Below are 23,612 nucleotides of genomic sequence, written 5' to 3' on the forward strand. Positions count from 1 at the left end.
AGAACTTTGTCAGTGTCCATACAGTTTAATAAGAAGATATTTTATACACACAGTCAACTTCGCGAATACAGGAAGAAGCTCAGGGAGTTCAGTTTTCCTGTAGGAACCCCTAGCAATACTGCCCTACAAAGGCAAAGCGCAGTAACTACACATGTGGTCAAAAATGAGTTAAGACTTGTAATGGGCTTTATGACATGTGTTCTGTCTTGTGAAAAAAATATCTGGGTTAAATTATATCCCATTTCAGAGAGGCATTACCACATAATCTACCCATAACGTAAGTTATGACTATAACTATGGATCTATGAGACCGAACGATGACCGTCACCACGGTCTTACCTTGAATGACACCATTCTACTAGCTCTCCTCGAGACCTAATGTAAACAATGTCAGATGACTGACCCCAAGTGGTTGGTTCCCTATAAAACATCCGGATGAACCGAACACTTCCTCTTTGCCTGGAACGTCTCAGTTCATCCCGAGTGACAAGAAATGGTGACGGTCATCGTTCGGTCTCATAGATCCATAGTTATAGTCATAACTTACGATCTATTTCGACCTCACTCAGACCGTCACCACGGTCTTACCTTGGATGACTAGTGCCATCAAGGTCACGAGGGATGGAAGTCTCACCTTCTTTACATCCCTGCTTAGCGGCCGAAAGCAGAATTGTGGACCCAAGCGTCTGTGGGTCCGCCACATTGACCCTGTAATACCTGGCAAAGGTACAAGGTGAACTCCATGATGCGGCTGCACATATGTCTGTTAGTGCTACCCCCTTCAGTGCTGCCCATGATGTGGCCAGGCTCCTGGTAGAATGAGCTACCAGGTTCCCTGGAACTGGTAAACTCTTACTGGAGTATGCGTAAGCAATCATGTCTACTATCCAATGAGATAGACGCTGTTTCGAGGCTGGTTTTCCATCACTTTTCTTATCAAAACACAGAAACAGCTCAAACGTGCTCGAACTGGACATAAGGTAGTAAGATCCAACTCTGTACAGGAGAGATCAGGATCAGGTTGAAATGCTGCAAGTTCAATTACTTGATTGATCGAGCCAGTATTAAGAACTTTAGGTAAAAAAGCAGGGTTCGGTCAAAAAGAGACCCCTGAATAGTCTGCTTTCCACCTTAGACAGTCCTCACTTACTGTTAGAGAATGTATCTCACCCACTCTTTTTGCTGAACAGATAGCAAGAAGGAAAACTGTTTTCCATGTTAACGATTTAAGATCCGCTTGGGCCAATGGTTCAAACGGGGCTCTAGTCAGTGATTGTAGAACCATGGGAAGATCCCAAGATGGTGATCTAAGTCTTTTTTCTGGATAGAGGCGACGTGCCCTTTGAGAAATTGAGTAACCAACATGTGTTTACCAATGGACAAGCCTTCCACCAAACTGTGAAAATGAGAAATGGCCGCTACATAAACTCTCACTGTGTTGACTTTTCTTCCAGAGTCTAAAAGTGACTGAAGAAAACATAAAACAGAATCAAGGTCACAATTCATGGGGTCCAAGCTCTTGTCCTGACACCAGTTAGAGAACACACGCCACTTGCTCGAGTAGTTATCCCAAGTGGAAGGTGCTTTAGCATTTTTTATGGTTTTCTTTACTGCCTGCTCCAGCTGACAAGAGAGGGGCTGAGTAGGGGCCAAACCCAGAGTTGTAACGTGTCTGGATTCGGGTGCCAGATCTGACCCTCTACTTGAGAGAGAAGGTCTGATCTCATTGGCAGTTTCCATGGATGGCCCTGTACCAGACGTAGGAGAAGTGGAAACCAATGTCTCTTTGGCCATTTCGGGGCGATTAGTAAGACCCTGCAATGTCCCTGATCCACTCGTTTGAGCACATGAGGAATCAATGGTAGGGGAGGAAAAGCATATAATATACCTCCCGGCCACTCGTGAGACAGTGCATCCAGTCCCAAAGGCCCACCTTGGCCATTCAGAGAGAACCACATCTTGCAGTGAGTTGTCTCGACTGATGCAAATAGGTCGGTGTGGGCTTTTCCGTAACGGGCCCATATCAGATTCACCACCTCCGGGTGTAATCGCCATTCCCCCGGGAGAGGTCCTGATCGAGAAAGGAGATCGGCTGCCCGGTTCATTACTCCGGGTAAGTAGATTGCCCTGAGGGATGCAAGCCTTGGGTAGACCCAAAACAGAAGTCTCCTGGCTTCTTGGAGACAGCGCAATGACCTGGTGCCTCCCTGATGATTGATGTGATAAACTGCCGACATATTGTCGGTCCTTACAAGGACATGCTTGTTCTGTAGGAATGGAATCAAACGTCTCAAAGATAGATAAATGGCTCTCAGCTCCAGCACATTGATGTGATCCATGGTCCAAGGGAACACCCACGAGCCTCTGACTGTTCTGCCTTGCCAGACAGCCCCCCAACCTGTCAGAGAAGCATCGGTTGTCACCACCATTCTCCTTGCTGGTATATTCCCCAGAGGAACCCTTGATTCAACTTGTTGCTTCTTGTCCATGGACGCAGAGCCTGAACACATTTCCGTGTGACTTTCAGCTTCACTCGCCTGTGTAACTTGGGGTGGAGTTGAAATTTGTTGATCCACCATTGCAATGGTTGTGTTAGGAGCAGCCCCAGAGGCACTACCTTTATTGCTGCCGATATCATCCCCATTAACTTTTGGAACTGTGCCAACTCCATTTATTTATTTATTTATTTCAGGTTTATTTAACAGGGACAATGCACACTAATGCTACATGATTAAATGTACAGTGTGCCAGAATTAGCCAGTAGGCTATTTTACATCTGCTGTCCCTGGATTCGCTTGCCTAAGCGAAAAGATTGTGCCAGGGTGGATAACTGTGTTACCCTCTGTGGGGATAGAGATGCTGTCATTGTTAGGGTGTTCAAAACCAACCCAACAAATACGGTTTCTTGTCGTGGTTTGACATTGCTTTTTTCGTAATTCATGCGGAACCCAAGTTCTTGTATGTGGTTGATAACGGCCTCTGTATCCCTTAGAACCTCATGATGGCTTGGTGCACATATCAACCAGTCGTCCAAATATGGAAGGATCTTTATGCCTACAGCCTGAAGAGGATGAAGGGCGGCTGACACCACTCTGGTAAATACCCAGGGAGAGAGAGACAGGCCAAAGGGAAGGACGTTGAATTGGTATGCTTGGCCTTGGAAAGCAAAGCGAAGGAACTTCCTGTGATCTGGATGAATAGGCACATGGAAATATGCATCTTTGAGGTCTAGTGTTGTAAACCACTCGCTTGGTTCTATGACCTCCAAGATCTGAGCAGTAGTCAGCATCTTGAATGGCAACACTTTTATGTATGCTTTCAGACGCCTTAGGTCTAAGATGGGTCGGAGACCTCCATCTTTTTTGGGCACAAGGAAATAGTTCGAATAAAACCCAGTGTGCTGTTCGTTGGGTTGTAGCTGAGTAATTGCCTTCTTCCTCAGAAGGGCCGCTATCTCTTTGGATAAAATTTCTGCCTGGACTGGATTCTTTACCACAGTTAAGTGGATACCTGAAAACGAAGGAGGTCGTCGCCGGAACTGGATCCTGTATCCGTTTTTTATCACAGTGAGTACCCAACGATCTGATATTTTCTCCTCCCAGCTGTCCAGGCATAGCTGGGAGCAGATTCCGGCAGCTCCTCCAGGATTGCTACGCAGTACCCCCATAGGGGCCTGAGCCCCTGGGGTTCTGCTTCTTTTGTGGTGCATCTCTTCCTGAAGTACGAGACCGAGACATTTGTGAATGTCGGGGTGCTTGTCTGGCACTTCGACTGTTACCAAACCCCAGAGAATGAGTATTTTGTCTTCCATTAAACTCCCATGATCCTGACCGATTAAAAGCAGGAGGATGAGAGTGTTGATAGCCTCGATATGACTGTCTAGCAGGACCGAACGTGCGTTGCACTGAATCTCTTCTACGTCGCGCTTGTTCTGCTTTGTCAAGCGTCAACCAGTGGTGGAAAGTAACTAATTACAAATACTTTCGTTACAGTACTTGAGTAGATTTTTTCATTTTTTCTACTTTCTTGAGTATAATTAAATTGTGGTAATTTTACTCTTACTTGAGTAAAATAAAAATAAAGTATTCAACTTCGCTACATTTATATTTCATAAAAAGTACAAAGTACTTTGACAAAGGTGCCGACCTATTTTCTACTGACAGTCTATGGTGCCGACTGAGCAACAGCGCAAGTTGCGATTTGACAGACACATTTCAAAACAACTGTGGTGGAGCCCTGCGCTTCAGCCAATAACAGACATATCTGAAGCACTTCAGCCAATAACAGACAGGTCTGACTCGGGTGCAAAACCAATCAAAACCTCCAGTTCGGCTGGGGGGCGGGGCGTTCAAACCGCGCTTTGATATTTCAATCACTGGCGCTCGTGTTTGAATCAGTAGCGCTAACGTTTCAATATGTCAGTGACTGTAAGTGAGCATTCTGCTCATATTTAATTATGGCAACTACTGAAATGGGTCACACCATTGATAATACTGTCATGGGGCGGATGGATGAACCCAATTGCAGACAGCAAGTAACTCAAAATAAGGTTTTGTTAATGACAAAAACAGAAAACAAAACCCACGATGGGGCAAAACAAGAACAGGTAGCAAACACTAAACTAAGACTCAGGCAATAAACTCACAGACAAGACTAGATACACACTTCTTACAAGATGATCAACAGAGAACTTACAGCTAGACTCACACGAGGTTTGACAAGGTAAGCAAGACAATGTACCGACACAGGACAGCAAACACAAGAGGATTAAATAGGGAGAAACTAATGAGGGAAACAGCTGACTCTAACAGGGCAATAATGACTAAACAAGGATAACAAGGGGGCGGGGTTATGAGACAAGACAACGCAAGCACACAGCCCAAACAAATGGCCATGTGCTTACACAGAAAACATGGTTCTGCCATGATCCTGCCACAAGACTAGGAAAAATCAGCGACGTGATGGCAGAATCATGACAGAACCCCCACCTTAAGGAGCGGCTACCAGACGCTCCTCAAATGGACACTAAGCACAAGACAAGACAGAACGAGACATAGACAAAAACCAACAGAACATAGCAAACATCAACATTGGCAAACATGAAAAAACTATAACAGGGTTCGGGTGACACAATAAAAATAACAAACACGGGAGGGGGGGCGGGGGAACAAAGGAGTTAGAGTTCATGGGGGAAGGTCCAGGGTGGATGGGTGCACTAGGGGTCTTGGGCTTACGGGACGAGGGCTGAGGGCGAGGAATCCGGGCAGACTTGGATGGGGACACATGAGGCACAGTCTTAGGGGAGACAGTCCGGGGTGATGTGGTGACAGGGGTGACCGGGGAGACGCACAGGGGCACCGAGGGTGAAGAAACAGGAAACCAGACCGGGGGAACAGCAGGGGACACATCAGGACACATGACTGGGGATGTTGCAGGCGACCGGGGAGTGTTGAGAGGCAATGCTGGGCTCTCGGATTCTGTTTCAGAACCAGCGCTCTCCATAGCAGACTCGGACACATCGTTCTCTGCAGTAGAATTGGTAATTGCACTCTCTGCTGCTGGCTTGGGAGCAGTGCTCTCTACAGCTCTTGGCACAGGGTCTGGGGACAAGACAGGGACTTCTAAGATCTGGGCAAGACGAGACAGGTATTTGGACAGGGCTCTTGCAGCAATAACAATCGGTATCTCCTGATTAGCTGAAATAGAGCGAATAACAGCCTCAGCAGCAGAGTCGACCGCCTCCCTCTCTGCAGCACTCACAACTGTAGACTCTGTGACGGCGCCTGCTGGAGCGGGCTCTGTGACGGCGCCTGCTGGAGCGGGCTCTGTGACGGCGCCCGCTGGAGCGGGCTCTGTGACGGCGCCCGCTGGAGCGGGCTCTGGGACGGCGCCTGCTGGAGCGGGCTCTGGGACGGCGCCTGCTGGAGCGGGCTCTGGGACGGCGCCTGCTGGAGGACAAGAGGCTCCCTTCTTCCTCCTCCTCTTCCTTCTGGGTCGCGGAGCTGAGTCCGTAGCCAGGCCAGAGAACGGTAAGGGGGACAAAGAGGGAGACGAAGCAGGTGCTGGGAAGACCACCGCAGGCAAGGGGGACTCCGTGGAGGATGACTCCGACGCGGACTCCCACGACAAACGTCTTCCACGCTTTCCACGGGGGCTGACGAACACGGGTGGTGGGTTGGGAGTCAGGGTGGAAGAAGCTTGGTCCTCAAGTGTCACGACGGCTAACATGTGACCCTCGGGGATGATTGGAAGAGTGGCAGGAGGTGAAGATCCAGTGGGACCTAGCTGTTCCTTACGAGACAGGTAGTCCACCATGCTGCGAAATGGACGGCGGACCAAACTCTCTCGTTCAGCAAGGGGAGGGAGGACCTTGAGACCTGCGACGAGGTAGCGGTTGACCAGGGACTCTGGCAAGAGAAACCTTCTCTCCTCAATGACCTGGGCGTACCTCTTTAGGGTCAACTCACCCTGGGGAGGGAAAGGAAGCTTGCCATTGGCACTGTCAGCAATAGCTGAGCGCCACCACAGTTCCGGGTCAGAAGGCTGAAGGCAAGCGGACAAGGACTGCACGTCTGCTGGGTTCGATTTTGGTCGGTACATTCTGTCATGGGGCGGATGGATGAACCCAATTGCAGACAGCAAGTAACTCAAAATAAGGTTTTATTAATGACAAAAACAGAAAACAAAACCCACGATGGGGCAAAACAAGAACAGGTAGCAAACACTAAACTAAGACTCAGGCAATAAACTCACAGACAAGACTAGATACACACTTCTTACAAGATGATCAACAGAGAACTTACAGCTAGACTCACACGAGGTTTGACAAGGTAAGAAAGACAATGTACCGACACAGGACAGCAAACACAAGAGGATTAAATAGGGAGAAACTAATGAGGGAAACAGCTGACTCTAACAGGGCAATAATGACTAAACAAGGATAACAAGGGGGCGGGGTTATGAGACAAGACAACGCAAGCACACAGCCCAAACAAATGGCCATGTGCTTACACAGAAAACATGGTTCTGCCATGATCCTGCCACAAGACTAGGAAAAATCAGCGACGTGATGGCAGAATCATGACAAATACCAGAGCACTGAGCAGTTGAGGTAAATAAAAAAGCTCGGCTCAAACATGCATGGACGCGGTTTGCAATGGACAGAGCAAGAATGTAAGTGTCTAAAATACATGCACACAGTTCAATTAGCGGTAAAGCTTTCCCTGTTTAACAATACATTTAAACTAAATATACGAAGCAAACTTTTTACAAAGGTGAAAAAACTGTGAAATATGATCGCATGATTAATCTGTCTATCAGATGCATGTGAAAGTGTAGTTCGTTCCTATAGCAACAGTGGGCTCACAGCACATTTTCGGTTGGCTACGATGAAAAAAAGATCATTTAATTTAACATGTTAATCATACCCCATTAATTATTTTTTTTGTTTTTTTTTTACTTTTTTTATTCATACTGTTTTATTGTTTTTCATACCTTTTTAATCGGACCTCTCAATTAACCTTCTTTGCTTTCAATTATGAATGATTCAAATCAAAACATTCAAATTACCTTACCTACACTTCCTTTTCAAAATTAGTAATAAAAAATTGCTCTTGACAACAGAGGAAGCTAGTAGTCTATATGTGGAGCACTTTTATCATTGATGGATGCACTTTTTTGGGCTTCAAATTTTCTCCAGTCATTCACTGCCATTATAAAGTTTGGAAGAGCCAGGCCATTTTTTAATATAACAATGATTGTATTCGACTGAAAGCAGAAAGTCATATCTTCTAAGATGACTTGAGGGAGAGTAAATCGTGGGCTAATTTAAATTTTTGGGTGAACTATCCCTTTAAAGTCATACATCATTCTTTTGAAAATACCCGACAGTTTGATAAACTCAGATATATTATAGCTATTATATGTTTGTCTTCATGTTTCATCAGTCAAAACATCACTATTTGCAAGTTATTATATCCATATAAGGCATTTCCTGAAATGTGTAAGTTTAATACTTCTATGCATCAGTACTGGGCCTTCAGTATGAATGAAACTGATGACATGAGAGTTGTTTAGTGCTCCATTTCGCTATCATCTCCCTATTTTGGGTAAAAAATACTAAAGTACTTTGTAACGCAGTTACTTGAGTAGTTTTTAAGCAAACTACTTATTTACTCTTACTTGAGTCATATTATATTTCAGTACTTCTACTTGTACTCCAAGTACATTTTTACTTAAGTAGCAATACTTTTACTTAAGTACAATTTGTCAGTACTCTTTCCACCACTGGTGTCAACTGAGAGTCTGGATGAAACACCCGGCCTGGGGTGACAGGCATGTTAGTCAGTTCTTTCCTGATAGTATCCGGTAAGGAAGTCTGTGCCAACCAAATCTGTCTACGGAAAAGTATCGCAGACGACATAGAGGCCCCAATGTCCCTAGTAAGCTGGGCGTGCGTAACCAGAGCTGCATCGACCAGCCCAATGATGTCCTGATCCTGTGGATTTATAAGTTTCCGTAAAGAGGCCAGAATTATGGCTAAGGCATTACCAGATCGGGCTACACGTGTGGCCGAGTTGTAGGTTCGACACACTAAATTATCTGTCTTCTCACACTCCTTCCGGGGACATCTTGGGTCATCAGTCACCCGGTCTAAACCCAAGGGTGTTAAAGATGCCATTTCACGCTCCACCGCTGGCATACCTGCCATGCCCGTTTCTGTAGCATATTGTACATTAGCAAAACGTCTACAACCAGCATTGAACTGGGGTGCAGCTTTGGGGTTATTCGAAGCTTTGCTTAACATTTGTGAATAATCCTCAGTAACAGGGATTGAAACAGATGGTTGAGATTGGGCAACCCCAGCCCACACTCCTGGCACCACTGGTGCAGTTGATGTCTCGGCTGATGTTTCCAGGCCTAAAATTCTTGCAGCACTTAGAATTCGGGTAAGAATGTCAGGTTGTGCAACATCCTTATCGTTAGCAGAAGACCTGGACTCATCTCCTTGATCTTCCTCACCCATATCCTGATCATCACTACCAAAAAGCGAGCCATGAGCATGGAGAGAAATAGTGTCAGGAATGTTACCTCTTCCTCCCTGATTTGGAGGGATATCATTTTCAGAGACAACAGATGGAGCTGCATGCTGTTGTGCGTTTAAACCAATATTCTGGGGCCTAAAAACATCCATCTTACCAGCCAAATCCCTCAAAGTTGCAAGAATTTGCATCTGAGTATCAGCTTGAAGATCTGAAACCCTTGATCTTCTTCCATCAGAACAGGTAGACCCATCATTAACCTCAACAGGAGAATTTTCCCGTCTCCGTTTAAGGGATCGTGCCTCAGCCATTGATGCTGATGCTCCTCTATCATTAGTTGCTTGTTCAAAAAGTCTTGTTCTTTGCACCCTTTCTTGTAGGGAGAACTCAGTTGCGGCGGGACATGGTCTCTCAATGTCCTCCAGCAAATGGGCCATACCCAGACATGATGGACACTCCCGGTGTCCGTCCCGAGGATGCATGGTAGCATGACAATAACAACACATAGGTTGACTCATAATTACAATACAACTGCGTACAGCTGTAGCCTAGTAATAATACCTTACCCTGCGTACAGGAGTTTGACAAATGTAATTTTTTTTTTTTTTAAACCAAAAACACCTATCTATACGCGAACGCACAGATTAAAACAGGTGACAGAGTCCCCTCAGCTGCGAACAGCCGATCAGCGGGTAAACAATTAAGCTCCTTTCAAGTCATATGAATAATAGAGCAGAAAAAAATATTAGTATTCTACTCACCACATATGCTTTTAAGCGTCGGAATACAATACCTACAAAACAAATATTAACATGAATCAAATTCGTAAATTTGTAATGTAAATAAAACCAACCACTCACCTGAATAGTAAGAAAAAGGGAAATAATTACCGCAATCCTCAGGGGCACCAGGCGCCTGCACTTAAAGTGACGGATTGAGTGGGTAAAGATTCCAAATATCCTCGTATACACGCGGATTTTCTCCAAACCGGTCTCAGAAGAGGCGAGAAAGGCAAAGAGGAAGTGTTCGGTTCATCCGGATGTTTTATAGTGAACCAACCACTTGGGGTCAGTCATCTGACATTGTTTACATTAGGTCTCGAGGAGAGCTAGTAGAATGGCGTCATTCAAGGTAAGACCGTGGTGACGGTCTGAGTGAGGTCGAAATAGATCATGTTTTACTGGCTGGTATAAAAACTTTAAAGACGTTTTTCTCTCTGTTTCTTTGTTTGTGTAGTTACTGCACTTTGCCTTTGTAGCAACCTATAACGTTCCGGAGGGAGGATTTCTACAACTTGCTTGAACAGTTCCATTTTATTCTGAAAACAAATTTTAAACACACACCAGTCAACAATAAATCAGGTTTATATTAATATATTTTCTTAAATGCATTTTAAATAATAAAAATAAACAAAAAAATTATTTTTATCAAACTTGACTGGGAGTAATTACTGGGAGTAAGTGAGTAATGTCTAATGCTTTTTGAAAACTTAAGGCTTTTTTCATAAAACAAGTCAGGACATCATCTCATTTTTGTATACATTTTTATTTCTTTAAATTAGTAAGCTACAGGACATCGTCTTTCAAAACATGAAAAGAGAAAAGTAAATGAATGCGTCATTGTACCCAAATGCACTTCCGAATGCGCCTCTGTCCATTTCAAACCAAACTGATGCCCATAGATGCACGTTTAGAAGAGTTTCAATTGCATGGGAGGGAGTAGCCAGCTAGCTCTCTGTTTTGTTTGAACATCAACTGAAGTGATGTTACCCCACCATCGCTGATACAACCTTTAACAGTCATGTTTTTGCTTCTTGAGAGAGAGAGAAAGTGTGTGTGTGTGTGTGTGTGTGTGCGTGTGTGTGTGTGTGTGTGTGTGTGTGTGTGAGAGAGAGAGAGAGAGAGAGAGAGAGAGAGAGAGAGAGAGAGAGAGGAGAAATGTAACAAAGTTTAATATTGTTTGTAAACTGTGTTTGAGAGAGAGGGAGGTGTTCAGAGAGTCTGTAGGATGTTAAGCTGTTATTTGTTTTATGGACTCAATGTTGAAAATTTAAAACATTTCAAACACACTGTTGGCAGAAGTGAAAAATAAATAATTTTATGAAGTTACAATTTTGTTTGATTCCATGGTGTATTTTACTAAACATGAGTATTTACAATGCAAATTATTGTAATTTACTGGCAAATACTTATCTTGTCTTTTCACTTTATTAAGATCAGATTCTGCATGTAAAATTAAAATAATAAGGTGACTTGACTTGCACTTGACTTAACCTACTACAAGACTTGACTTGACTTGACTTGACATAGCCTGTGACTTGACTTGACTTGCCCCTCCCAAAAATACTTGGGACTTACTTGAGACTTGACGGTTAAGACTTGAGACTTACTTGAGACTTGCACATGTGTGACTTGGTCCCATCTGTGCAACTTTCATGCTCTAAGTTTTAAGACAGTTCAAATGGAAGTCAGGAATTATGGGTTGTTTGAATAAATCTCCTAGGAGAAATACATCAAATTACAACGCATGTGTTTACCAATCACCACCAAACTCGGTGTGCATGAAGTCAAGACATTGAGGATGCTCAATTGACCCTTCGCTAAGCCCCGCCCTCCCTAGTTACTGTTGCTACGCCTGTCAAGCTTTCGCGGCTGGCCCATCTATTATAGTGTGGATGCACCCGGTGTCAGACATTCCCAATGAGATAATTGGTAATTTTCGGCGAACAAGTGAAATATCTGAGAGAGCAAGACAAAATGGACTACAGTATGCATTCGAGGGATATATTCACGACATTATATGCAAACGAATAGAGAATAATCTCTTAAAAATTGAAGTTAAAGCCTAACGTAATAGTCCCAGCGCAAGCAGCAGCGCCTCATACGCTGACCGTTAAAATGGAAAACACAAATTGAGTAACAGCTATGTTCATACACAGCAGGGTATGTGAAAATAATCTTAATAATTATAAATCAAACAGCTTATCAATAAATCTTGTGAAATAACACTAATACCGGGAGAGCCGCGATCGGATTGGGTTAAGTTAGGGGTCACATTAGTAGGACGTCGATTAACAAAATACTGAAATATATTTTAAAGTAGCCTATGTCAGTGAGCCTTTGTCTTGTCTCTTTAATCGTCTTATTTTACGTTGTATCATTATGACCAAAGAACCGTCAATATTTCCAAGCAATAGAATAGGTGTTTTTGTTAAGCATGTCGACATTTACCAGAATGGGTCTGGCACATAGATGCTAGATCACGCCAATCATTTCTCCCCATGGCTTTTAGATTTTCTGGAAGGAAAACAACTCCTCTCCCCCGTCCAAACTTTTAGTATACCGGTATAAGATTTGCACAATCCATACGCACAATGCTTCAGCATGTTCCCTCGTTCGAAAGCTTGACAGACCTCCCGCGAATAGTTACGGTTGCTAAGACATGATTGGCCAGTGGCGGTTTTCGGGCGTGGCTTAGCGAAGGGTCAATTTCGGAAGATTTTTGATTTCTCGAACGGTTTGGCCGTGGTGAGGAAATGAATTTTATGACTAAAAAAGGACATAAAATGTGTTATAACTTTGCCCATTTTACCTACAGTTACAAAACTTGCCACGTATATTGTTCTTGTCAAGCCGATCAACTTTCTAATTAACAGTAAGAAGCTCAGACCGAAAGAAAGTCAGATATTGCAGTTTGGATGTGTATCTTGTCTCTATCAGTGTCTGTGTGGGGAGGAGGGGGGGGGGGGTGCTGGTGTCTGTGTTAATGTGTGTGTGTGTGTGTGTGTGTGTGTGTGTGTGTGTGTGTGTGTGTGTGTGGCTGACTGTAGATTTTTCCTGCAAGTCCTTATCTTTTTGCATAACAATTTTGTATTTTTTTCAATGACAAAATATGCATACAACCCTAATCTTTTAAATGTATAGTTTGCTTTAAATAAAAGTAAGATAAATTGGTAAACTACAAATTGGTAATTGAAGCTGAATGAACTTAAAATTCGAGTGCTATATTTTAATATATTTGCTTTCCTTAATATTGTAAAACACTAACCTCATTTATATGTGTGTGTGTGTGTGTGTGTGTATATATATATATATATATATTTTGCAAAGCCCTCACTGATGCAAGCTCTTCAGCACACTTCTCTTCGACAGTCAAAGCGGGGGTTAAAGTTTATGCACGTCGTGCAGAATAACCCTTTATATATATATATATATATATATATATATATATATACTTAAAAAAGCGGGGGTTAAGTTTTTGCACGTCGTGCAGAATAACACTAAAGGCACCATATATATACTTAAATATAGCTGCGAGCAGCGATTGCGGGCCAAAGCTGGCGCTACCGCCATCCCGGTGCCTTTAGGTCAGTGTTTCCCAAACTTTTTTTCTGGGGACCCACATTTTAAAGTCGATAAATCCTTGTGACCCAAAAAACATTAGGCCCATATAGTTCATATATCACGAAGAGAATTTATGCATTAACAAAATATGTATGACCATTTTTTAAGGTCATTTTTTAAGCTTCCAGTTAACTATTTAAAAGAGATACAGATATTTGACAAAGCACTTTTTTTATTAACCTGTTGTTGACAATATGCAGAGGTGAAATGAGAAAGGAAGAGTTGACAGGGCATCTCATTGTTTTCATATTCTCATAGTTACAGTGTACATAATTTACTATAATAATTATTATAGGCTTAAATTAAAATATTCTGACCGTGAGACTTTGTAACCATGCATGGCTCACTACCACTGCATAAAAAAATGCCTAAACAGGCAAAAAAACAAAAAAAAAAAAAAAAAACTATACACACGATTAAATACATATTCCTCTACCCCCCTAATAAATCTAAGGAAATATAAATTACTATAACATAGCATTCAATATAAATATTCCACATTTATGCCCAAACCATGGTAAATTATTACATTCAGGCTATTACATGGTAAATGTTTGTAAGGGTGGTGATTAGGGCATTTAGTCTTCTAACTGTATTCATGTTTCTTCTATTTTTCTCATCGGTAGTGTTGGGAATGTTAAGACTGTTTCATCCGATTTAAAACTAGTTAAAATCATTGAGTGATTTGTGGTTTGTAAGAGAGAGGAGTGTCCGATGGAAACGCTTCTTAAAGGATGTCGCGCAACGCTGTTTAATAATAGTGTCCGGGACCGGGAGTAAACGCGACTCCTTTAAGCTTTGCGTTTCGTTATCCACTGGGCCGTGCTGCCTAGTTCAAAGTAAACTAGTGAAACGACTGAAACCAGCGCTATTTTGTTCTTTATATGTTGTTACTTACCGAGAAACCGCTTCAGGTGAACAAATCCGAATCGTTTCAGACCGTTATGCACGCGCGTTTGGCCAATGGCCAATTCATGGAAAGGAAATAATCAAACCAACGAATGATTAATATCGCTGCTTCAGTTGACAGAAATACGGGACACACATAAAAACTGCTGAAATAATCCGACTGTAAACTTTTCTCTCAGGTGTTCATGGTACACACAGTGCGTATAGTCATCCAGCTGCACGCGCCACTGCGGCCACGCGCATATACCAAATTTAGCCGCACCACCAGAAAATACGAGGAGAGGGAGGTTGGGGTGCCCTCGGCCATATGTTTGAATAGGCCGCCAATTGAATAGCCCTGATCTAGAGAGTAGCCTACAACACACTGAAAAATAGTGCTCGACTTGGCGACCCAGACAAAATCTCCCGCGACCCACGTGTGGGTCGGGACCCCGCCTTTGGGAATGACTGCTTTAGGTAACTAAAGGCGCCGGGGTTGCGGTGCCACCGGCTTGGGCCCGCAATCGCTGCTCGCAGCTATATTTATTCTTCTTCTTTATTATTTTTCTGCTACCTTTTGGGCATTTTGGGGCCCTTAACATGCTCGAAAAGTCTTGAAACTTTGCACACGGGTCAGAACCCGCGGCCATCAGGGTCGGGCTGAAGATGGTACCCGGGCGTGGCAGGGCGGCTCGTCAGCGCCCCCTGGAACGGGGTCCGAACACTTGGTCCATAACTCAAACACGCTTGTATGTAATAATATGAAACTCGGTACACATGTTGATCTCATCGTTTCATCTATACCTCACACTCTTACTTTTTACCCCAGCCCAACAGGAAGTCGGCTATTGAGGTTTGTTTGTAAAATGCTCGCAATGGAATGTGAAATACTCCTCCTAGAGCTTTGATCCAAATTTGACGAAACTCAGTCAGCGTGAAGTCAAGACAATGAGGATGAAAGTTTGCGAGGGGATTTTTGATATCTCGAACGGTTTGTCCATGGCGAGGAAACGAAACTATGGCGAGAAACGTGAAACAGGAAGTGTGATATAACTTCAGCATACATTAACTGATCTTGTTGAAACTTCAGCAGTGTGTTCGCTGTAAGAGGACGATTACATGGATGTGACTATTGTGAGTCAAAGTTATAGCGCCACCAACTGGCAGCAGGAAGTGTGTCACTTTCAAAATGCTTTGAAATCACCCTTTTATTTTTACCCGATTTGCTTCAAACTTCATCTGTATAATGTAAACATACGGTAGATGTAGACCTGTGAATGGATTCTTGATATCTTTTAAACTTTTGCCGTGGCAACGCATCAAACTTTAACATTCTTATAGGATGCTTTTGATACCCTTAGCATGCTTCAAATTGCATGAAACTCGACAGACACATCACATTTATTAGCCAGTAGACATGTGCAAAGTTTCAGAAACGGGCGTGGTGAGGGCTCAGTAGCGCCATCTTTTGACAAAAGTGGGGTTGTTAGTTTTAACTAGAGTTACAAAAATTGGGATGTATATTGTACTCCTCGAGCCGGACAACTTTCTAATTTACACTTATTAGCTAGGACCCACAGAAAGTCAGATATTTTTGTTTGAATATGGTCTGGCTCACTCTGAGCCTACATGTCTCTGTGTCTCTGTGTCTTTGGCTGTCTGTGTGTGTGTGTGTGGCTGTCTGTGTGTGTGTGCCTGTCTGTGTGTGTGTGTGTGTGCAGGGGGAGGGGGCTTAACCATTTCACTGCTGTGTGTATGACCTGCATAAAGAAAATACATTTCTCAAGCCTGGTATTTTTTAAATAAGTTTTTATTTTTATTTTTTATAAGTAAAGGCATATAACTAGTTTAATTGTAGTGCATTGACAATAGTTTTATATAATTAGTTTATTAATCAGATTAACTTGGTCAATAAATTTGGTCTGAAAATTTGGTCCATAAATCAAACACACTTGCATGTAATAATATGAAACTTGGTACACATAGATCTTATTGGTTCATATATACTTCACACTCTTACTTTTTACCCCAGCCCAACAGGAAGTTGGCTATTTAGGGTTTTTTGTTAAAAAAACATGCAATGGAATAATTTAAAGTACTTCTCTAGATAATTCAAAGAAATGCCACAAAACTCGATCAGTGTGAAGTCAAGACATTGAGGATAAAAAATTGCTAGGGGATTTTTGATATCTCGAACGGTTTGGCCGTGGCGAGGAAACGAAATTATAGCGAGAAACGTGAAACAGGAAGTGTGTTATAACTTCAGCATACATTAACTGATCTTGATGAAACTTCAGCAGTGTGTTCGCTGTAAGAGGCCGATCACATGGATGTGACTATTGTGAGTCAAAGTTATAGCGCCACCAACTGGCAGCAGGAAGTGTGTCACTTTCAAAATGCTTTGAAATCACCCTCTTATTTTTACCTAATTTGCTTCAAACTTCATCTGTATAATGTAAATACATAGCAGATGAAGACCGGTGAAAGGATTCTTGATATCTTTGATACTGTTGCCGTAGCAACGCATCAAACTTTAAAATTATTGTTTTTAATGGTTTTGAGGCTCTTAGCGGCTTTTGGGGCCCTTAACGGGTTTGAAAACTCTTGAAACTTTGCACACAGGTCAGATCCCAAAGCCATCTGAGCCGGGCTGAAGATGGTACCTGGGCGTGGCAGGGGGCTAGACAGCGCCCCCTGGAACGGGGTCCGAAAACTTGGTCCATAAATCAAACACGCTTGCATGTAATGATATGAAACTCGGTACACATGTTGATCTCATCGTTTCATATATACTTCACACTCTTACTTTTTACCCCAGCCAACAAGAAGTCGGCTATTGAGGGTTGTTTGTAAAACGCATGCAATGAAATTTGAAATACTCCTCCTAGACCTCTGATCCAAATTCGATGAAACTCGAACAGCATAAAGTCAAGACATTGAGGATGAAAGTTTGCGAGGGGATTTTTTATATCTCAAACGGTTTGGCCGTGGCGAGGAAACGGAATTATGGCGAGAAACGTGAAACAGGGAGTGTGTCATAAGTTCAGCATACATTAACTGATCTTGATGAAACTTCAGCAATTTGTTCGCTGTAAGAGGATGATCACATGGATGTGACTATTGTGAGTCAAAGTTATAGCGCCACCAACTGACAGCAGGAAGTGTGTCACTTTCAAAATGCTTTGAAATCACCCTCTTATTTTTACCCGATTTGCTTCAACCTTCATCTGTATAATGTAAACATACGGCAGATGAAGACGTGTGAATGGATTCTTGATATCTTTGAAACTGTTGCCGTGGCAACGCTTCAAACTTTGAAATTATTTTAGGATGCTTTTGAGACTCTTAGCATGCTTGAAATTGCATGAAACTCAACAGACACATACATTTATTAGCCAGTAGACATGTGCAAAGTTTCAGAAACGGGCATGGTGCAAGGACTAAATAGCGCCACCTTTTGACAAAAGTGGGGTTGTTAGTTTTATCTACAGTTACAAAAATCAGTATATACATTGTACTCCTCATGCCGGACAACTTTCGAATACATAGTCATTAGCTCGGACCAAAAGGAAGTCAGATATTTTTGTTTGAATGTGGTCATGCTCTCTCTGAGCCTACATCTCTGTGTCTCTCCCTGTGTGGGTGTGTGTGGGTTTTTAGGGGGAGGGGGCTTAACCATTTCACTGCTGTGTGTGTAGCCTGCATAAAAGAAAATAAATGCCTTAAGCCTGGAATTTTTTTAAATATGTTTTTTATTTTTTATAAATAAAGGCATATAACCAGTTTAATTGTACTGCATATGCATTGTTTTATATAATTAGTTTATTAATTAAATTAACTTGGTCCATAAACTTGGTCTGAAAATTTGGTCCATAAATCAAACACACTTGCATGTAATAATATTAAACTCGGTACATAGATCTCATTAGCCCAAACAACTTTAAGCCAGCCCAACAGGAAGTCGGTTATTTTGGTCTGTATGTGAATGTTTTTCAAAACCAGCCTTTACATTTTATTCCCCCCTCTTAAGTGTTTTTTAATTATTCCCACCAAACTTCTTCAAAATAATGAAAATACATTAAAGATAATAAATTGTGAACGGATATCGAATATGTCAAACAGTTTTGCTATGGCAAGGGATTATGTCAAAAAAAGAATCAGGAAACGTCTCATATCTTCTAAAAATTGTATTATTCACCATTTATTTTTCTATAAGACTATACCAATATTGGAACTATAGCCATTTTATTCCTTTTTTAAATTTAAGAATTATGTTTAAGTTTAAAAACAGCCAGAATGGTTTATTTAAAAGAGAAAAAAAACCATTCATAGTGCTATACTGCCCTCTTGTGTTCAAAATTAGGTAGGCCTATTGGATCAATATCCACACATTAGGTAATACAGTAGGATTGGGGCCTTAAAAATCGCTAACTTAAAAAGTGAAAGTAACGGACGTCCACACAAGACCAGGCTTGGGAGGGTTACTTTAAAAATGTATTCCGATACAGTTACAAATTATTTCATAAAAAAAAAAGAATTCAGTAACGTAATCCAAGTACAAGAAAATGAAAGTAATTGCCTACTTTTGGATTACTTCAAGGGCAGATATTAAAAAAAAACAAAAAAACTTTTATTTATAAAGAATTTCACAGCCCTGAAAATATATTTAAAGGGCTATAGAGACATCCAGTTCCTACAGTTTCGTTTTACAAATTATTTTGTTTTATTTTTAACTAACATGTAGGCTACAAGGAAATAATAAAAACACAACATTTAAAAATTCTGCACAATCTACATATTAGTTTATTTTAAAATAGTCCTAAATGTTGACTAACGCCGTGATCTTTCTCAATTTGCCTGACTGAACTAGGGCCGTTGTCAGTGGGAGTTCCCCTACGTTAGCAGCGAACATCCCCTTAAGTTTGACTGAGAAGAGATTATGAGATTACGGAATTTCCAAGAAACTAATGCATTTTTACCCATGGGCAGCATCGTTTCTAGCAGCAGTGATTCAATCTGCGTCTGAGGAGATTGTTGTCGAGATCTGTTATTTTGTGCAGTCACCAGCGGGTGGCACACGTAACTTGTGTCACGAGTCATTGATCAAGAAACGCTTGATTAAAATACAGATTACAAAATACAGATTTACTAAATTTTAAATTAAATCTTTGTAATCCTGAAAGCCATCCCTCCTTTTTCAAAAAGTAACTATAATCTGATTGCTACTTATTTTGATGTAACTAAACTCACTCTAACAAATTACAGTTACTGGATTTTTGTATCCTGATTACATAATGCCGTTACATGTATTCTGTTGCTCCCACAAGACATTAGTCTGAATATTTTCCTGTATGAACAAAATGGAGTTTCCACTGTTCACACACAAACACACACAGAGTTCGATCGCGCCTCCCTCGCCACTGAGTGTGTGTGCGTGTCGTGTGTCATGTTTGTTCTGAGCTGCGTGCGTGCACTTCTGAAGCTGCGCAGAAAATAATAAAATGCCATGCAGAGGACTAACGCGAAATGTGTGGGAAAATCCATTTGATTGTAGTTTAAGTGAGAAATAATTTTAGTGCTCTGGTCCACCACTGTAGAGTGAAAACTGGTGAATGCAGTATACAGCTTTCACAGAAAGAGAATGATGTGAGCACGTACGATTGGCAGTGAGTCCTGTGTGCGGACAAAATAGCTCAATAAGAGTAACAAAATACATGTGAAAAAAATCACATCATAATGTTTTAAAGAAGAGTGGTTTGATTAAAGTGGTGGAAATATACCCGATCCGGCAAAGATGGCAGTATCGGGGCCGATACCGATCCTGAGTATCGGATCGGCGCATCCCTAAATACTATAATGTAAACACAGTACAGATGTAGACCTGGATGCACACCTGACCTTTCAGAAGGTTGCTCACGCATACTTTGTGGTTGAAATGTGCCCTCGATGCGCACTTTTGCAGAGCCATTCAGTCAAAGTGGGGGTTACGTTTTTGCACGTCATGCAGAATAACCCTAAAGGCACCAAGGTGGCAGTGCCACCGGCTTTATATATATATATATATATATATATATATATACATATATACTGTATATACTGTATATATATAAATATAGCTGCAAGCAGCGATGAAGGGCCAAAGCCGGCGGTACCGCCATCCCGGTGCCTTTAGGCAACTAAAGGCGCCGGAGTTGCGGTGCCACCGGCTTGGGCCCGCCATCGCTGCTTGCAGCTATATTTATTTTTTATTTTAGAGGAAGAAAGTATTCCCTGTGCTGTTTAAAAGAGTTTACCAAAAATGTAGTTGTGTATGTTTTTTTCCCCTTCTTTGGACCACAAAATAATATGTTTTTTAAGAATGTTGGCAACCAAATTATTTTATATGGACAAATATAAATTATATATAATTTAATATGAAAAAAAATCTTCAAAGTCTTAATGGTTTGGAATGATATAAGGATGAGTGAATAATGACAGAATTTCCATTTTTGGCAAACTATCCCTTGTTTCATTTTTGTTTGTTTATTCTACTGTACATGTTTTATGTTACATATAAATTGTTAAATTCACATATGCACAAAGTCTCTTAGTAGGGCAACAAAAAAATACAGATACAGCACTGTTGGCCATGCTAGATTTTGCTGCCACATAGTGTCCAGGCCACTGTGCCATCTGCTGCCCAGCACCTACAGACTGGTCAGTGCCCCTGCCATTACATTCATAACATCTATCTATCTATCGTCCAGTTCAGTCCAGTCCAGTCCAGTCCATCTATTTGTCTATATTTATTTATAACTTAAATTCACAGTAAAATATTAATAATAATAATAATAAGTCAGGTTTCAATGTAGACCAAATTACTAACATCTGTTTTTACTTATATTGACAACCACTTGTCAAAAAAAAAAAAAAAAAAACTGATGGCAAAGAGAAAGCCACTAATTTAATTATGTTCATAAAGAGTAGTTTATCCCCAGGATACCACAAAATACTTATATAAATAGAGTGCACAATGTCATACACACAACACTGTTTATGCTAACACAGGACACTAAAGTGAGTAATGTACTTAACGGACCTTCTTTCGCCCTACAATCCACCGCGTTCCTTAAGATCACTAAATTCAAGGCTTCTGGTCATTCCTAGGATATCTAAGTCCACTAAAGGAGGGAGGGCGTTCTCGCATTTAGCTCCAAAACTCTGGAATAGCCTTCCCGATACGGTCCGAGGCTCTGACTCGCTGACACAGTTTAAAACTAGATTAAAGACGCATCTCTTTAGTCAATCATTCACATAATGCTTACCTTTTAGTCCTCTGTTATGCCATACAGAACCGTTTGCCACTGAAACGCATTACCGCGACAGTGGGGCTCGACAGCCTTAGTCAAACGGGTCGGCGCGTATGGTTGGGTTGCGGAGAGTTTGGATTGCAGAGAGTTTGTGAGATAGTGGTTTTCTAACACCGACTCCCGTATAATGGAAATCATTATGAACATCAGCTATGCTAATTATCTCCCATCTGCCTTTCTGCTGTTATCTCGGGACGTTTGTCCCGAAAAAAAAATGGCGTTCGTCAGGTCCAGTTTTGTGTCCAGCCTCTCAAGGGGATTTCGGATGCCCCAACGCCTGTGATGAGAGGACCAGCGCCTGTGAAGAGACGACTCAACGCCGGCGATATGTTATGGCGCCGTTTTATATATAAATAATATTTATATTTAATATTTATATATAAACAATATGAATGTAAGCCAGAGGAGAACTGGCCCCCGACTGAGCCTGGGTTCTCCCAAGGTTTTTTTCTCCATCCAATCTGATGGAGTTTTGGTTCCTTGCCACTGTCGCCTTGCTTCAGCCTTGCTTTTGGCTTGCTTACTCGGGGTTATTTAATATTTAATATTTAACAATATTATTGATCTGTGTTGTACTACTTTCATGTTATCACTGTGAAGCTGCTTTGATACAATCTGTATTGTGAAAAGCGTCATATAAATAAATGTGACTTGACTTGACTTAACTAAAATAACGCGATAAACATGCATTTGACAACATAAGATGTAACATAAAACCCTAATGAACATGAGGGATAAGAAATAAAAATAAAACGTCATATCAATTAAAAACCGTCAAGAGTGAGCAGTCTCACAGAGAATTATGGGAATGTCAATTCACAGTTTTTCACTGTAAATTATAAGATGACATGTTATTTTTCACTTCCAAAAACTATATTTAATTGCAGTAGACTATTTTACTGTAAAATTACATGAAATGTCTATTAGATCTTCTTTCCCCTGGATGTATTACAGTTTTTAACCGTAAAGAGTAAGGTAACTGGTAACTGATATTAAATGTAGGATTTTTACAGACTTTTATCATCACGGAACAGCGAGTAGAGTTGGATTATGATTGAGAGGTTGTTGAAAGATTCACCTCCCCGTGGTTAAGTTCAACTGCCTGATCCATTAGCCATGGCTTCTTCTAGGGCTAGTTACTATACAAAATAAACAAGACAGGAATACAATTTGATCTCAAACATCTAACTTTTGGTTCTTTTTAAGAAATCAATATAGGCTGACTGTCTGTATGACTATAAAGGCCTCACTTTCACAAGTCATGCCTCTGTGATAGAGATATAAAGCTAATGGCCATAAAACTGCCCCCTCACACATTATCCCATCTATAAGAATTAGGGGGGTAGGGCTGCTAAGTAGCTGACAGGCAGGGAATGGCAATAGCAAACAAATCGATATGGAGATGGGAAGGGACGAATCTGACCTGTGTGCACATATCAGCAAATAAAAGCTAACTTTCACTGCAGGGCTAAAAAAAAGGATACATGCTCATCAACATTTCCGTACTACGTAGAGATATATAACCTTGTATGCAATACAAAGCCTGATCAATACATTACATGTGAATGAAGTAATTACAATCTTTATAGAAAGCATTAATATAGCTCACCTCTGCTACAAGAGCTGCAGATGACAATCAGGAATAACAGAAGCTGTAAATCATTAATATTTAATTATGACACATGGATGGAAGGGGGACAGGATGGAAGAGAAAGATGGATAAACAGACTCACCTCTATGTAGTTGCGTATCCCACAGCACAGCTCAGCTGCTGGGATGGGCTGTCACACTGCTTTTCTGCCCTCCTCACGGGATGGTGCTGGAGGACTTCTGTTCCTGTATGAGCACAAATTTACAACGTCATTGGGCTACTCTGCATGTGTACACACACACACACACACACACACACACACAAACACACACAGAGAGAG

The 23,612-nt window shown here is 41.6% G+C and overlaps 1 protein-coding gene across 4 annotated transcripts in view; it reads right to left on the bottom strand.

Annotated features, from left to right (window-relative positions):
* Window positions 1–23,612, bottom strand: part of samd14 (sterile alpha motif domain containing 14) — a 316,013-nt gene extending 292,401 nt beyond the window's left edge. For 2 of the 4 annotated variants that reach the window (XM_089121895.1, XM_089121894.1), the window contains exons 1-2: window positions 23,415–23,609; window positions 23,291–23,333 (exon numbers count right to left, since the gene is read on the bottom strand). The gene's annotated coding sequence lies outside the window, so the exon portion shown is untranslated. Of the gene's footprint in view, window positions 1–23,290; window positions 23,334–23,414 lie in introns of all 4 variants that reach the window. The other 2 variants (XR_016147028.1, XM_089121893.1) reach the window with 2 other exon arrangements.

Source organism: Pimephales promelas, chromosome 17 (assembly GCF_988280905.1).
Source record: "Pimephales promelas chromosome 17, fPimPro1.hap1.1, whole genome shotgun sequence".
Taxonomy (NCBI): Eukaryota; Metazoa; Chordata; class Actinopteri; order Cypriniformes; family Leuciscidae; genus Pimephales; species Pimephales promelas.